Consider the following 5,252-nt stretch of genomic DNA (forward strand, 5'->3'; position numbering starts at 1 on the left):
ATGGATTGATGGTTTGGGTTGAATTGATTGGTTGAGATTATAACTGTACCGACATGCAAGAGGGAACTAAGGCAAGTCTTTTGACTTGTGTGTATCTCTAGGCATATTTCCTTCATAGTTGACGTTTAGGGGTGAACTTGCTGAGACATTGTCACACCCTATCGTGGCTCAATCTTTTAAGGTCCTTAGATGGCGGTTCCTCCACAACGTTTTGGCCAACCCAAGAGGATCACCAAGCAGGTCTCTGTTATTCCTCTTCCGGGGGCCAAGGAGCCTTGGTCTATGAACTCATGAGGACTATTGTTTGAGTCGATGCGGGTATACCTCGGAGGGTACCTCATCAATTTAGAGCGTGGTATCGTCACGAGCGAAATGGATCTAGGGAAGGTCCCCGCAGGATTTTGAGGTCCAAGTGTCGATCTTAGGAATCGCTTTTGGTGAGAGTACAACTAACCTTCTGGTGGTGCAGTGGTGGACCCAAGTCCCCAAGAGAGCTCGGGATTTTCAGTTGGGGTTTTGAATGTCTAGAGGACTTGTAGACTTTTTGCTCGAGTAGACTTTTGTCTATAGACTAGTATTGTATATAAACTAGTCGACTGTGTATAAAAGTTTGTTTCGGTTGTGAAATTGTGGTCCTGCTTTTCTATCCCATATTTGTGCTGTTTGAGGATTTATTTATACGCTTCTGCATGCGCATTAAAATGAATGAGTTAACGATACGTCCTAGAACGTTGCAATTTAATCGACCATCGAGGGATGGGCATGCGCTCGAGAATCAGGGCGTGACAGACTTACTTTCAATATGTAAATCCTTTAATTGTGGAAGAAATTCCGCCGATTCCTCCTCTTGGCTTCGAGCATGCCCCCACAATCACAGTTCTTTCAAGATCGTGATGTGCGATCCCCCTTTTAAGCTACTATTCTAGCCGTGATGCATTTTCCTCCATTCCTTATTGGCCAAATTTAGACTCCAATTCGGGTTGCCATGTCAAATATTCTAATTCAAATTGCAACCCTGATCCATTCAATGAATTTAAGACTTTCACTTAAAATATCTCAATTTCAATGGGCACCTGTCAATAAGAAAGATTCTGTAATACTCCACGGTATTTTGTGTGCAACTGAGGATGCCAATGGCAACTATACAATATTGATTTTTATTTTTATTTTTTGGGTTTAGGGATTGAACTCAATCACTAATTTTGACTAAAGAAAAATCAAAATTTAAATATCAACATCGACCGAAAAAAAATAAAAATTACCGACCAGTGCAATAAGTTAGTAATCTCGCGGCCAACATCGAATTGGAGCAAAAGCTCCAGCGAAACGACCGTAAGATGGGAAACTTTAACACGATCTTTACGAAGAAAAGACAAAATTTATCCTGCAAAGTCAAACACATGCAGGCCTCATCTTAATAATTCATCGACATTTGAAATCCAAGCCGGCGATGATTCCTCATGTAAAAATAACATTCTTAGTTTGACTTTTGCAATTGAAAAAAGAAAAAAAAAACGAAGGATACTTGCATAGGTATTATCTTTCCCCCTCATGGCATATACTCCAAATTAATCTTATTTATAATATGTAGCTCAAAGCGTCAACACAAAGCCGGCTCTTTCTTGTAACTCATAACAATTACTTTGTCTCATGCTCTTATTTCATCTAAAAATAGAAAGATATGCAAGGCGTTACTCTTACAAACTTAGTGTTAAGCTAAGATAATCGAAAAGCATGGCTAAGATCACCAGGCACAAGTCCACCATCTTCTTCAACTTGGTTTCGATACTCTTGTTCGTCCTCATGGTCACCTGGGTCAAGAGCTTAATAGTTGGAAGTAATGGGTTTCTAATCTCCATCAAATATATATTTTCTTCCTGCATACTTCAAAATCTCGTTCTGCAACTTCATCGTACATTGAGGATCCGCTTTCTATTTCAAAACCTCGGCCAACCACAAGTCACAACCCTAGTACCAGTACTTTCGACCAGTTTTGGAATAAAATCTGTTTTAATGCTGCAATAGTAGCTGGAAGTTTTTCTTTCCTACAAAAGGATAAGCAGCTTGACAATACCCACGTTTCTCATAATATTAAAGTAGTTTTCAATGCACGCGCTAAGCACGATTCTTTTCATTGCTAGTGTAAATTATGCAATTAGTGTTTCCCTAGTCATCAATCAAATCATTTCGTTGGGACTCAAGTCTTTCTCTGGTTTATGCATGGTGCTTTACAGGGGAACCTTTCCTTTTGTGCCACGAACTGGTGCAAGTGAACAGTGAAGACACTTGCTACGCAATGGCACAGTAGTAGAAATTATTCTCAGGAACAAAATGCCATTTTTTTTTAATTTTTAATTTTTATTCCAAATTTATTTTCCCATCATTTTTCTATTTCAAAGAATAAAAAAATTAATTGACGTTACGAAATATGTTTCTATGCTTTTTCTATTCTAGAGAGCAAAAGGATAGATTACTAAAGAAACACAAGCATGGCCAAATAGAGCCTTATTTCTGATGCGGATCCCCAAAATCCATGTTTTTTTAATTGTTTTCTTGCAATCATGCGTTCCCTTCCTGAACATCATGTGGATAAACTCGTTGACCTTCTTTTTTGCTTAGGAAAGCAGCACATTTTTCATGATTTAAAGCAATTAAAATGGACCAAAGAAGGTTAGACAGACTTTCAAATCTCTCAATTTTCCAACGGACATGGCCACGAAAATTGAGGTTGTCAACACAGACCATCAAGCCGTCCTCTCCAACTCCACCTCACCTAAGGAACTTCAATTTCTGCCTCCTCGACCAGCTGGCTCCACCGTTTTATGTTCCGGTCGTCCTGTTCTACTTGGGTCCTGACCAAAAGGCGGCGCCAGACTCAGCCTTGGTTTCGGGAAACTTGAAAACTTCGCTTGCGCAGGCGCTTTCCCTCTTCTACCCTCTAGGTGGAAGGGTGAAAGGAAATGCTGGCATTAATTGCAATGATGAGGGTGCACTCTATATGGAGGCGAAAGCTCGCGTCGAGCTGTCTAAAGTCCTTTCGAACCCAGACATGGATCAGCTGCAGCAATTCCTCCCATTCTTTCCATGCAGAGTCAGTACCAACATTGACGAACAAGTCATAGTAGGGGTCCAAGCCAACTTTTTTGACTGTGGCGGCATGGGGATCGGCATCTGCATCTCTCACAAGATTGCTGATGGGGCGTCGGTTTCTGCTTTCCTCAACGCATGGTCTGAAATTGCCAACAATGGAGTCGATGGTGAAGCGAGCCTCATCACTCCCTTCCTGAAAGCATCTGAGCTCTTCCAACCAAAGGACATAAACTACCAAATGCCATCCGGAGTCATCAGCAGAGAGAAGCTTTCGACCAAGAGGTTTTGTTTCAATGGCGAGAGCTTGGCTCGCCTCAGGGCCGGGTTCGGTGGTGCCAATCCTACTCGTGTTGAGGCCGTGACCGCCCTCATTTGGAAATCCGCCGTGGCAGCAGCAAGGAAGAGGCCAGAGTGGAAGGAGAAGTATCCCCCATCGTCAGCAGTCATGCATGCGGTGAACATCAGAAGCAGGATAAGGCCACAACCATTGCCTGAGACTACCTTGGGCAATCTGGTGCAGGCCGTTGTGGCACCACTCATGGAACCAAACAAGGGTGACGAATTGCAGGACTTTGCAGGCATTCTCAGAAATTCAATAAGGGCAATTGACAGCGAATATTTGAGCGCGCTTCAAGGCGAGAATGGATTGGCTAAGGCCTGCGAGAACCTCATGGCGATACGGAAGCTGGCAGCGTCGTCTGCCATCGAGCTCTACAGGTTCAGCAGCTGGGCGAGGTTCCCGTTCTAAGAGGTTGATTTCGGCTGGGGAAGACCTGCTTGGGTGTGCACCACCAGTGTTCCCATAAAAAATTTGGTCATTTTGATGGGAACTAGATGCGGGGATGGGATCGAAGCATGGATCACCTTGGCCGAGCACGACATGATCGACTTCGAGCACAACGATGAGTTGCTACAATTTGTTTCGCCAAACCCCTGAACATGAGAAGGGCGACGCGATGATGATAGTGATCCTTTATGGTTTGTTTGTCCGTTTGCTTAATTTAAGTTTCATATGTTCGTTTGCTTTGTTAGGTGCCATAAACTGGTTAAAGGGTTTGTAAGTTATTATCTATGTGTGATTCAAACTGCAAATAAAAGGACGTTTGAAATTCAATCCTCAGACATTTTAGTTTGAAAAACCTTGTTGAAATGGAAAAATGCTATATATAATATTTTTTATGTTGTATCATCCACAAAGAAATCTTGTTAACAAATGTCTTAAAGGTACTTTTACCGATTTATAGAATATTTAAAATTAGTAAATAAAAAATTCAGACACCCTAAGAAAACTTCAATATGAAAGCTATATATATCAAAGCGCATCAAACCTAGCTTGGAAAATAACCGAAGGGTGCTGCAGTCTTAATATTTATTATTAAAACAAGCAATGCTACATGTATTAAGAAATTTTAGTATTGGATATTTCAAGAAGACAATGATTCAACGCATGGTTTTCATTTATTTATACCCAAACAAAACTTGTTATATTACTTAGTAAGTAAATTTTAGTAAGATTTTTATGTGCATCTAGCATTCTTCTGTTAAAACTTGTTATATGGACTGAATTCAAGATTGCATTGGGTTATACACCACATAGATGAGTTGACAAAGCCAACAACTTGATTCGAGAATTCAAAAGAGGAGAAAATATTAGATAGGAGTGAGATTCTAGCATGTCAAAATCCCACTTCATTTATCAACAACATGTGTCATCTGGGGCCGCAGCCTTACCATCTCACCTCTCTTATTTTTTCCTTTATTTTGTCCTCTTCTTTCCTTTCACTCCGATGAGGACGGCAACAAATGTTTGTCCCTTTCCACCACCACCACCATTGTCTCAATCCATCACCTTGCCACTGTTTCACTGCTTAGTCATTGAGCTTGAGCTTGGTTGGTGAACTTGGACCTCAGATTTTGGATCAAAGGTCGAGTGAGCCCTAGATTTGTGATCTAGAGCTTAGCTAGACCTTTAATCTAACTTGATTTGAGATCGATGAGGGTTGGCTTAGGCAATGAACAATGTGGAGGCGATAGTGTGGTTCATCAACACAGCATGGGGCCTTGACATCTTGATCGACACGGGTGCAGATGTAGAAGGCATGGGAGGAGTTGGACAGGAGGACGCGGCGCTAGAGGTTGGAGAAGGAGCGGCCGAAGATGGA

At 41.6% G+C, this 5,252-nt stretch overlaps 1 non-coding gene across 1 annotated transcript; it reads left to right on the top strand.

The window, feature by feature from the left end:
* Positions 1–2,656: 2,656 nt before the first annotated feature.
* Positions 2,657–4,027, top strand: LOC104430461. The gene has a single exon (XR_005549738.1). It is a non-coding gene; the product is annotated as a stemmadenine O-acetyltransferase (transcript).
* Positions 4,028–5,252: the final 1,225 nt, after the last annotated feature.

The sequence above is a fragment of the Eucalyptus grandis genome, chromosome 3 (assembly GCF_016545825.1).
Source record: "Eucalyptus grandis isolate ANBG69807.140 chromosome 3, ASM1654582v1, whole genome shotgun sequence".
In the NCBI taxonomy this organism is placed as follows: Eukaryota; Viridiplantae; Streptophyta; class Magnoliopsida; order Myrtales; family Myrtaceae; genus Eucalyptus; species Eucalyptus grandis.